This window comes from Thunnus albacares, chromosome 8 (assembly GCF_914725855.1).
Source record: "Thunnus albacares chromosome 8, fThuAlb1.1, whole genome shotgun sequence".
Classification (NCBI taxonomy): Eukaryota; Metazoa; Chordata; class Actinopteri; order Scombriformes; family Scombridae; genus Thunnus; species Thunnus albacares.
Window position 1 is genome coordinate 1945773 of NC_058113.1, and position 11176 is coordinate 1956948.

At 39.7% G+C, this 11176-nt stretch overlaps 1 pseudogene; it reads right to left on the minus strand.

The window, feature by feature from the left end:
• LOC122987177 overlaps positions 1–9087 on the minus strand; it is a 29689-nt pseudogene extending 20602 nt beyond the window's left edge.
• Positions 9088–11176: the final 2089 nt, after the last annotated feature.

Here is an 11176-nt window from a genome sequence, read left to right on the forward strand (position 1 = left end):
TCAAAAGATTATTAATATTAATTAATATTTTGGGCACCAGCTGTTAAAGAACCTCACAGGACACACACACACACACACACACACACACACACACACACACTTTCAGATCTGTGAGGAGCATGGTTGGTTATTAGCAATATAAAAATTATTATGATAAAAATTAATAGAATTATTAATATGAATTAATAATTACGGGGCACCACCCAGAAACCGGGACCAATAACCAAACAAGGTAGTCTCATAAGAGTTCACCTAGAATGTTAATATCTGAGTGATAAACATTCACAGGTGAACACAGAGGGTATGAATCCAAGCTCTGACTCCCTCAATCAGCCACTTTTCACAATATATAAAACACAATAATGACAAAAAAACTTCTCTTTAAAGATATGACAGTGTTTATTAAACTTAGCAGAATTAATAAATGCTCTGATCAATAAACAACTATTCTAAAATCTAATTCTACCTAAGCAAACACATAAACAACAGCTATGTACAGTGTGGAACACAAGACAAGATGTGACAAGATGGTGACGTGAACTGGCGTGATGACGTCGAGGGTTTAGACACGGAGGTGACTATGGGAGGAAGTCACGTCACGTGAGAACCTAATGGCGGAAGTGACGGCAGTGTCTTGGTTAGACAATAGCAAGATGGCGCCATCTGGTGGTCGATATCTTGCACTCACTCAATTCCGTGTAAAACACACGTGTCTGATGGCGGATAGCGAGGGACGTGTCCCACGTTATCTGACCATCAGATGTGTAAAAAGATGTGTGTGTATGTGCATGTGTGTGGGTTAATCAAAAGAGAGGGAAGGAAGAAGAGAAGAAAGCAACCGCGAGGGAGAGAGAAGCGGTTGCTTTGTCCACAGAGAGCGTGTGTACGTACGGCAGTCTGAAACTCACGTTGTCTGGTTTCTGATCAACAAAGCAACTTACTTCCTCACTCACAGTGGCACAAACACAGCAGTAGTCCCGAACGGGACAAACTCAAAACAGTCTAGTGTGGTGAACACAACTAAACAGGCTGCAAACTTCAAATACTCCTAAGAGTAAAGCAGAACAAAGGGACTTGGCGGTCCGTCAATTCACACAACAAAACAATAGCAATAAAGCTTAAAAAGCTACAAGCTAACAACAGCACTGAAGCTGAAAATAACACACTAACACTGTCTTTGCCCAGACTTAAGCCTCTTTCTTGGTCACTACAGAAAGTGAGCAGGGTGTGTGTTAAGTCCGTCTTTCGGTCCGGCTTGGATCCTCGGCTCAGATGCTGACAGGGCCGTCCTAGTGCTGTCAGCGGGGTTCCTCGGCGGCATGGTGGAGAAAACAGCAGTCGACTCGGTTGAAGAAGAGCGGGGCAGAGAAGTTATTTGCATCTTCCTGAAGAAATCCTCTTCTTCCTTCTGTCATGTCATCATCAAATATGGGATATATACCAGGCCTCTGGTAGAGAACCCAAGCTTGAGGAAGACACACCACCAACCTCCCATGGGAGGGGGGTGAGAGGGAGATTTTTTTTTTTACATATACATACATACAATAAGCCTAGATAATTACGTCTGAGACACACTGAAAACCTGAGTGTGATGTTTTGAAATAATACACAGGATTTCTGTGTAAGTAAACAGTGGACACAGTATCGTATACCTTCATTCATGGGTGGAGAGGGTATAGGGCAGGAGCGCCAGATTCATTCAGAAGTGTGGGGGCCAAAAAGTGTGTGTGTGTGTGTTAAGGCCTTTTCATACTTTCCGAGGACTGCAGATTATAATTTTCGGGAGTCGGCAGACACACACACATTCCACATGTGCGCACTAGTAAACAGGGTTGCAGCGTGATAACTTTTGTTGTGAGTTGTGAGTATTGAAAACTGCTGCGCAGTATTTTTCTGATCAGCCTTTTAATGCAATAATCTGTTACTCCAACCAGACTTGCTTGCACCGGAGACTTCCAGATAGCCCTCTGCTAACTTTAATGGGGATAAAATAATTGAATATTGTGGCTCCCCTAGACTTTCCAAATGTCATCAGACTGAATGGATCAAATTTTGATAGTGAAATGAGTCATTTCATGGGGGTTGTGTGAGTTTTGTTACATTAGTAACGTAATGAGAGCTCACCAGAATGTGCCTGCATTGGTGGCAGCATGTTGGTTGAGGGGGGGACTGTATCTTTATCCTGTATCCGGTATGTTATACTCTGTAACTTTTACTTTAATCTTGTCCCCTATGTATCCTGTATCTTGTATCTGCACTTTATATCCTGTTCCTGCCCACCTGCCTGTTACTTGTCTGTGTTCTGTAAACTGACCTTATGCTTGCTTGTATTCTTGACCTACAGGCTTTTTCAAAATTGTTCCTAACTGCATGGCCTCAGATCTTCTACAGATTGTCAACACATCTCTTCTCTCAGGTGTCTTCCCACAGGCCCTGAAAACTGCTGTCATCAAGCCACTCTTAAAAAAGAATAATCTAGACACATCACTAATGAGCAACTATAGGCCCATATCAAATCTCCCATTTTTAAGCAAGATCATCGAAAAAGCTGTTTTTCAACAGCTGAACAACTTTGTAACACTAAACAACTATTTTGATGTCTTTCAGTCAGGATTTTGACCACACCACAGCACTGAGACTGCTCTTGTTAAGGTCTTCAATGACATCCACTTAAACACTGACTGACAGTGGCAGAATTACAGTATTAGTATTACTGGATCTCAGTGCTGCATTTGACACAGTCGACCACAACATATTACTAGACAGACTGGAAATCTGGGTGGGACTTTCTGACACAGTACTAAACTGGTTTGAATCCTACTTAAAGGACAGGGACTACTTTGTGTCTATTGGTAATTACACATCTGAGCGGACAAAAATGACATGCAGAGTTCCCCAAGGCTCCATTCTGGGGCCTCTTCTGTTCAACATCTACATGCTCCAACTAGCTCAGATTATGGAAAACAACAAAATATGCTAACACAGTTATGCGGATGACACACAAATTTACATAACCATATCACTAGGGGACTATGGTCCAATACAAACGCTGCATAAGTGCCATTTTTTGTGGGTCTTGTAATACTAATAAAATGCTAGAATACTAGCCTTATTCTTAAAATAACACACTATTTTCATCTATATACATTATCATTACATCTTACAGAAGCTGCAGGATCCCACCCTGTAAGTGTCTATCTGCATGTCAATCTTGGCAGATATAATTAATATATATGGAGGGGGTGTGTACTTTTGGAAGGACATTATGCTTTCAAGGGTCAGCATCCTAGGAGTCTTCGGGCTGCTGCTCAGCTTCATGAAAAATTTAGATTTATATAGACTCATAACAACTGAAAACTCAGGTCACTTGCAATGTGGGATTATATGAGTGATTAAAGTATTACAGCTGTTCTTTATCAGATGAAGATTTTTATGGACAACACATTCAGTTTGTCACTGTCATTTCAGTAATAAAAGTGAACCATAACAAAGTAAAGTTGGAGGGAAAAGAAAAATAAAAGCTTAAGACCAAAGAAAACTGAATATGACTTAACGGGTTAATGTTTACTGATGCAAGTGTTAACCTCAATTCCTGCATCTTTTAAATTAAAGTCACAGAGACCTGGAAACCTTGGATTCAACCTCTCTTATAGTTCAATTCATATTTAATATTGTCAGGAGGGAAAAAGGAAGTGCAAGAATTGGATTGGATGCTGCTGGCACATGACAAATTTGTTGAACAATACTGAATACTGTATGAGCTGAGCCTTCCTGCTATATGGGAATTAAAATGGATATCCAATCGCTCATTAATCTTGTTGCTTGTCATGTTTATAAATGGGTAATTATGTTTGCTGCTTGTGGATCACTTATCAAAAAAAGAAATATCCTTCTGTGCCAAGGGATCCTTGTTGTTTTGACCTTTACTGAGTCACATTTATTTACACTGAAAACAAGGTTTGGTCTGTTTGGACAAATTTGTACAAGACCCTTACACATTTTCTTTACAATGGAATACATGAAAATCACACTACTTCCTGCATTGACACTGAATGTTAACATTGAATTAATGCACACAATTTCAGTCTTATTAAATTCTGGTGAAAATTACTCCGAAATAGTAATCCATCAATATTCTATAATTTGTCTATTTGTCTTGATTGACAGACAAAGACTTCACTGAGTAAAATGATGTTGTAAAATAAAAAATAGACTTTGGAAAGGGATGTTTTGAAGTAAAAATTGCTGGAATTAAAAAACAAAAAACAATAACTTCAAAAACAATGTTATTGTGAAAAGAAGCAGGATGAAACATGTCATTACAATAAACTGAGTTTTACAATGTACTGGATTATTTTAACAATTTCACAGTTATATTAGGCTATATAGTTTTTTCTGTATTTATCTATATGATTATTAAGTGTATAATGATGTATGTGTTTATTTAATATTGAACACCATTTTTACTTTGTTCTTTCCAAAATAATAAATATTCTTTATTGATATAGTGATATTGACACAGGTTTGAATTTAATGGATCATAGCAATTTTACATAATAATGTGGTAAAGTAACTTTCCACAGGCAGCAACAGTAATGAAGTCCCTAAAATTACATTACTGGAGAAAAGTATTCATGGTACCCTAACACTGGCTACCAGATTGTCCTGCTTTGAGCAAGAGGCTGCTGACTTAGGGTCAGCAGGGCCATGTACCTGTACTGTACTACAGTAGGTGGAAACAGAGCCAGAGCTCTCTGATTTACCAGGGACTTCCTGTTTGTGAGGCCCCTACAGCACCCAACATCTCCCCTCCTCTCTGCTGCATCCAAAAGCACCTATAGTAATGAAGGGTGAATGAGTTGTCTGGCTCGAGGTTACATTCACCCTCTAGGTGGATTTCTATAATGAGACCTCCTCTTTTGCAGCTCGACATCTCTGTCTAGGTGAGGGTCGCAAAGAACATGAAATTCTGGCCAAAGGGCAGAAAAACAGCAAATTTTTTTGAAGGAGGTTGGTGTTGTAAAGCTTGTAAAATGTGGAACAGTTCACTTAATGGGAGCTGGACAAAATCACTACAGTATTTTCTTTTATAGTCCTGAAACTCATCGTCTCTGGAGAGGTTGTTCTTCTCTGTATAGCTTAAAGTGAAAAAAATGACTCAGAACTAAAAAACAACAGTTATCTTTGAAAGAGAGTGTGGCAGGCATAAAATAGTTGCAGGTGTCTGAGTGTTAACACGTATACCAATTACTCTAATCTCACCTCCTGTTCCTCTTTCTCCTCATCCTCTTCAACTTAACACAAAGACACAACATGGCCTGCAGAACAGACAGAAATTGGTCCCTTGGAGGCTCCCATGGCCTCGTTACTGAGGCGAGCAGAGGAAAACTCACTCAAATGCATGCTCCCTCACTGGCCCACAATCCCCTGAACAAACCACCAGATTTATTCTGTGCTCAAAGAGCTGTTGCCAGATTTGTCTTAGGTTTGTTCCCATTACTGGATACCTAATATCTTCCTTTTGTCATCAAGTTTGGTAGCCTAATGTCCTCTCCAGCCACTGAGTGCCGAGAGTGCTGCCAGCAAAGAGTGCTGCCAAGGTGATGACTGAATATCACTCAACTCACAAGGCCAGAGCATTTAGCAGACTAGCTTGGGACCAGTAAATAACAGAACTGGCTGTTCTCATCACCCTAAACTGTTCTTTATAACATGTGGCAGATTAGGCTTTTCTCCTTTTTTCCCCAGCGCACTAAAGTGTCACTGGATGTATTCAAACAATCAGCTGTGTGCTGATTACAGGGCGGCACTATATCTGGGCAGGTGACCTCTCCTCAGATGGACATTTCTGCCTCTTTTTGGAGCCTCGTTTCCATATGGCTGGCATGTGCACAGTTTGGCGTACTGGTGGGTCTGCTGTGTTTCCTCGCAATCTGGTCTAATAGCAATTGTAAGGTGTATATTTTTACAGTCTTCCTCTGCTGCATGTTCATAGTGTATGCCATTGGCTATTTTGCTAACTTTAAACCAATTTTACCTGGCTTCCAGCTAAACGTAACTAACTTTCTTTTTGGTCTCTCATCTGCTGTCAATAGTGATTGAGCTGAAGCTTTTTTAGGTATTTTTGAAGTCAGGCTGTGCACTACAGTGTGTGGCCCTTTCCAAACCCTGGTCTCCACTCCCTGAGCAACTGCTGTTCTGTTTTTACATCTCTACATCAGCTTTTTTGTCTCTACGTTTCCACGCTTCCACTTTGCGACCATTGTTGGTATATGGACTGGTTTTTACTTTTATTGTTTTTTTGTTTGTTTTGTTTTTGCACCGCAACCAATTCAGGTCACTGTCTTTTAAAAAATTATATTGTTATTAAAATTTATATCTATTTTTGGAATCACGTCTCAGTCCAGTGTTTTTTGAGCGGATATCACCTTTCTTTTTTTTCAACCACAAGTGGTTAAGACTCAATTTCCTTGGGGTTAAATTCCCTGAAGTGGTGTAGTTGACACTATCTTTAGCAGCTAAATGTTCCACTATGTTTACCAGTGAGTCACTAACAGGGCTTTCACACCAGAAGTGCAAGTGTGACATTCCAGAGCAAGGCCATTATTTCCAATTAAGAAAGCCATTTAAGCTGAACTTTGACCCCAAATATGCTGGCTTCTACAAATCGGATTCTGACATTGACAGGAGGCAAAAGTTATGGAAGTTACAATTTTACCGCAAGGAAGAATGGTGGAAAAGCTGATTTTGTGCATCTGTATCTAATACTACTCTCAGATCCTACCTGGACTCAACTACCCATTGTAGCAGCTCTTAATTCTGTGCATTACCCCATGCAAAGGACTCACTCTGGTGTGTTTGGTCTGAAACCAGCATATCTTTGTCTGCTGTTTGGTGCTGTACAGGTAGTGTACAGTGGGTTTATCAGAGCTTTTTTTTTCAGAAAACAGCTGACTGCTGCTGCTGGAAACTAGGTTGATGAGGGCTGATTTTTGGGTCATTAAACCAAAACAATGAGCTAAAAGTGCACTGTTAGACATTCTAATGCATTTTTACAGTAACTTACTGGCAACACTGCCAGAGAACAGACAAACCCTTGCCAGGCTAACTGTAGTGGGTAAAAGTGCAGAATACCACAACAATGATGTACATTTCTACAAAAAAATATGACAGTATGATAGAAAATATTTCTCTTACCAAGCATGATTACCCTGGGTGTGGTGGGTAAGGTCATCTCCATCTCAACAGACATCTTGGTGGAAAATGCTCTCAAAACACAGAAGGAAAATGCTCTTCAATATTAACTAGTAATTTATATTTACAGGGCCAGTTCACCCAGATTACAAAAAAAATTCTTACTGGAGGGGCTAATAGTTTTTTTGCGACTGAGCAAGGTTTTGAGATCTTCACCCCTGAGACTAGACTAGAGTTTACCCCTGGTCCTGCTACCACCTGAAACAGTTGAAGTGAATGGAAGCATTTTTTCAAAGCATTATGTTCCACAAGTACAGTATCTGTTCTTTAGCCATTTGAAAGAAATGGCTAAATAACAGTATGGCTGAACACAAAATGTTTATGTAATTTGAGTGAATTGATCCCTTAAACACATTAAAATAAACAATTCTCATTGAAGATGCCTGTTTTAAATTGAGAGTAAATGTCTAAAATTTAAAAGCCAAGATGAAGATTGAGTCCTCTTTTTCTTTGAAGTACTTCATCAATAAAAGGATGGCTGTTGTGGCAATCAGGTGGCTGTTGAACTCTGCACTGTTGCACTGACGTAGCAGATGCTCAATCTCCTTTTCTTCCACTTAAGTAAATTCTACTTCCCTTAGTAAGGAGAGCTTCACTGAGGCATATGTCTACCTCGATACCTGTGAGTGTCTGGAAGTAAGTGCAGAGGCCTCTTTTAGTAAAAAGAAATGGCCACTGCTCTTCATCACACAAAAAGTAGGGGCAGGCCAAGAATTTGTCATGTGATTTTGGTAAGTTTTTGGTAAGTCAATGTCATAAATTCATCTACATCCTTCATCTCAACAGCTTGAGGTCCTGCTGATCAGAAGACAGTTGACATAGTCTGTTTTTTTTGTCTCCTAGGATTCTGCTGTTTCTCCTGGTAGAGCTCTGGGTTGTCAGTTGATGCAGCCATAACTATCAAGTTCAGATCTCCCCCTTTTGATGGCGGTGTCACCACCACTGTTTTCACTGGCAGGCCTTTTCATAGGCTGTTGCTACTGACATTGTTGCTGTTGACATGTTCAGCTCTCGTTTTAAGCTGTTTGAGTAGGGAATAATAACCTAACTACTCACCGTCCGCAGTCTTATCAGCAAAGATAGCAGGATACTGAGATACAATAGCTCTGGCTACCTCCACACAAGCAGCTCTGTTGGGGTTGGGGCAGTGTACTCACATTGCTTCCACAACAGTCCTAATCATTATTTTCCTGTCTTCTGAGTGAGCCAAGTCACCTCTTGCCATGGCCTGTGAGAGTCTTACCGGCATCTTCTCCCATGGAGTAGTAAAACTGTTGATTCAAGAGGCTTTGCTTATGTATGGTTATGTGGAAGGAAGTTGACTTGATGTTTGTGCAGAATGGAGAGAAATTTGTGAATGGTGGGCAATTGGTTTCAGGTTCCATCGGGTGGTTTGAAGAATCTGACTCCACTTGGTCATCTGAATACACACACAAAAAAGAACAACTCTCCATTAACTATGTACAGATGGAATATTTATAGAGTAATAAATGCAGGCTCCGAAGTTTCTATGAGAAACAAATTCAGAGTGCTTCGGGAAATCATACTCCTGGCAATGAAATTTTACATGTTTAATACTTATAACTAGGACAGATCTTCAGCCATTAATTAAACATATGTTCTCACCTTTTCTGAATGCTTTAATGAGTCTTTGAATCTGTATTGTAGTTAGGAAAGAGTTAATGTCGTCGGGTTCGACATACATGAGATCTTCTTTCTTTCTAATGCCAATAATGTCTTTTAGGTGCTCAAAGTGTCCTTGCTGTCTCTTCATGCAGTTCAGGTAATGTCAGGTTAATTTCATGTTGTAGGCTGTCATCATTAATATCTTAAGAGGAGGATATTGAATGATGCAAGGAGACAACAGACAGGCCTGAAGCTTTATACACTGGCAGAGGGTAATAATCACACAAAATGTCTGCATGAACACATATGAATCTTTTTTCAGAATTTTGTAGGCAATGAAGTCCAAGATCAATCAATGACACAGACTGAAGCAGACTGTCCAAAACAAAGTGTACTTTTCTTGTGATTGATGAGAATCACTGAGATTTTTCCTAAGACATAGCCATGTTTATTATGGCCCTAGGCATGTACATAGTTGCATGTGTCAGTACTTGGCTTTGAACCCGTGAACAATGCTGATATGTAACAAAGAAATGTCTCAATTATCAATTATATTATTCAATAATGGATCTACATAGCTGGGGTTGTGTTTTTAAAAACACTGAAATCAGAAAAACACCCTAAGATAACTGATTCTGACTATAACACTTACACTAACCCAGACCTTTGGAACATAACAAAGATAACTTAAATTGATGAATGTTAACTAGGATGTGAAGAAAACAAAAATACATGCCCTCTTTCCCCCTTAAAAAATAACATTGAGTTGACGGAGTGTCGGGTGTCACAGCAAGGCATAGGAATGGCATTGCTTACTTTTTATGTTGACGTTCACACAAACTGCAACAAACGTGGGAAGTCCTACACCTAACCTGTTCAATAAAGTGGCTTTTAAAGTGGTCCAACAATAAAAGCCAGTAATTAGCACTCGTAATTGCTTCCTGTGGTTACTTTGGATTAAAAGCCAAGCAGTCACGTCAGTGGACGACATTTACTTGAAAGAGGGTACAGCTTAGCAACAACAGAAAACTTTCCTCATTCCTCAACAACCCCCTGACCCTCTGGTGCCTGTGTTCAGTTGTCTTTTTTTAATTGAATGGGGCTGTTGAAAAAACAGTCAATTTAGTTGACAGGAAAAACGCTATAATCAGCAATTATTAACTCACACTGAATTGAAATTAGGGCTTATGTTGATCTATTTACGATAGATAAATACACAAACCCCTTACTTTTCTTAAACTGTTGGAATAAAATGCTGGTTTGGTTTCAATCTGGAAATCTTCTCTGGAATTCATCTTACACAGTCCCGATTTTTTGTCAGCCAATGATGAAAAATATGGGGGGGGAAGTTAATTTTGCCATATACTGGAAAATAAAAAAGATTTTTATGTTTAAGTAAATTCTGATTTGTCATTAGATATTTAAAATGTGATGTATTAATGCAATCACTGAAGGAGTAAAAATACACAAACAGCTTATAATGTTGTATAGGAGTGATTCTGTCTCAGAGCTTTTTGATCCATATAAGCAGCTGATCACTGTAACTGTGATCACTATAAGCAGTTACCACTGTATACATTTAAGTACAACAGAAGGACATGGTTTGGACTTTAATTTTCTTTTTGTCTTCACAGCTTGAACAAAATGAGTGAATGAATAAATAAATAACTTTAAAATAACGCTGGCACACTTTTATTTCTTAAATTATAAATGCTAAGCCTTTAAATAATAGGGTTGCGAGTGCAAAAAGACACTTGATGGACGCGTCTTTTGATAGTCTGTTTCCGTCCATTGGAGCCACGGAGCAGGCTAGTTCTGCTGACTAAGTTACCATGGTTACTGAGCTGGGACTCATATAGGCCGCATTGATGGAATGAAGCTCTCACTTAAATTAGCGAGCCTTATTGAAATAAGCAAGGCTATCCCGTTAGCCAGCTTGATGGAACACCCCCATGGTCATATGGTTTTGCTTGTTATGATTTGGGTGGTGGGTTTAGAGGACTGCCTTTGTTGGTTAGCTTAGGGTGTTGTGTACTTGGGTTTGTGTTAATGGTTATTCTTGGGTGGGTTAGTGTGGGTTGTGTTGGGAATTTGTGTTTTCTAGGCTTTGGTTTTCAGTTTGCTCTGTGTTCCTGCACTCCTCCCTGGCCTGTTTTTCTCTCCACACCTTCCCTGCATCTAGACTCGTTAGCCCTGCCCTGCTCTGTTTTCCCCACACCTGCCCTGTGTTAGCCTCATCAGCCCTGCTCTGCTCCCTGTGTTTCCCCAGCCAATCAGCTCCCTGTCTGTTCCCCTG